At 35.3% G+C, this 1,211-nt stretch overlaps 1 protein-coding gene across 1 annotated transcript in view; it reads left to right on the forward strand.

The window, feature by feature from the left end:
- The window catches only part of tln1 (talin 1), a 1,269,505-nt gene that overhangs the window by 502,524 nt on the left and 765,770 nt on the right, over nucleotides 1–1,211 (forward strand). The gene's annotated exons all lie outside the window — the stretch shown is intronic.

Here is a 1,211-nt window from a genome sequence, read left to right on the forward strand (position 1 = left end):
TGGTGCCTGCCAAGCTGGTGGTGTAGCTCCAGGCTCTGGGTCTTCACAGCTCATTGTGCAACTGGATCCTGGACCTCCTGTCAGGCAGACGCCAGGAGGTCAGAATGAACATCATTACCTCATCAACACTGATCCTCAACACTGGTGCTCCACAGGGCTGTGTTCTCAGCCCACTCCTGTACTCCCTGTACACACATGACTGTACAGCCAAACACAGCTCCAACGTCATCGTTAAATTTGCTGATGACACAACGCTGTATTATATTTCTTAATCGGTGTATAGTATTTCTTAATCGGTGTAAAGAATAACTGGATGTTTACAAAAGCATTTTGATATTGGTAAAGGTGTCTGCAACTTTTGGGAAACACCAAATCACCGTCACTGTCAAAACTTGTTCATGACTGCATAAATGTATTATTGGTTTTTAAAAAATTCACATTTTGTGCATGTCTATTATAAAACACAAATTGTACTATATATATATATATAAATATATATATATATATATATATATATATATATATATATATATATATATATATATATATATATATATATATATATATATATATATATATATGGCAAGGCAGTGGGTAGTGCTGTCACCTCACAGCAAGAAAGTCGCTGGTTCGAACCTCGGCTCAGTTGGCGTTTCTGTGTGGAGTTTGCATGTTCTCCCTACCTTCGCGTGGGTTTCCTCCGGGTGCTTGGGTTTCCCCCACAGTCCAAAGACATGTGGTACAGGTAAATTGGGTAGGCTAAATTGTCCATAGTGTATGAGTGTGTGTGTGGATGTTTCCCAGAGATGGGTTGCGGCTGGAAGGGCATCCGCTGCGTAAAAACTTACTGGATAAGTTGGCGGTTAATTCCGCTGTGGCGACCCCGGATTAATAAAGGGACTAAGCCGACAAGAATATATATATATATATATATATATATATATATATATATATATATATATATATATATATATATTAGTGCTGTCAATTGATTCAAAAAATTAACTAATTGATTACACTTTTTATTTGGAAAATTAATTGCGATTAATCGCATTTAAAAGACTAAAACTTGTAATTTTGGCTATTCAAATGTAAAATTTATGTAAACGCAAGACAAAAACTATTTAAATTCAAAATATAATTGTTTATTAGAAATTTTTGTTTAACTTATAACACAGATTTCTTCATGCAATCAACATACCCACAATAAA

Source organism: Danio rerio, chromosome 10 (assembly GCF_052040795.2).
Source record: "Danio rerio strain M-AB ecotype USA chromosome 10, GRCz13ab, whole genome shotgun sequence".
Classification (NCBI taxonomy): Eukaryota; Metazoa; Chordata; class Actinopteri; order Cypriniformes; family Danionidae; genus Danio; species Danio rerio.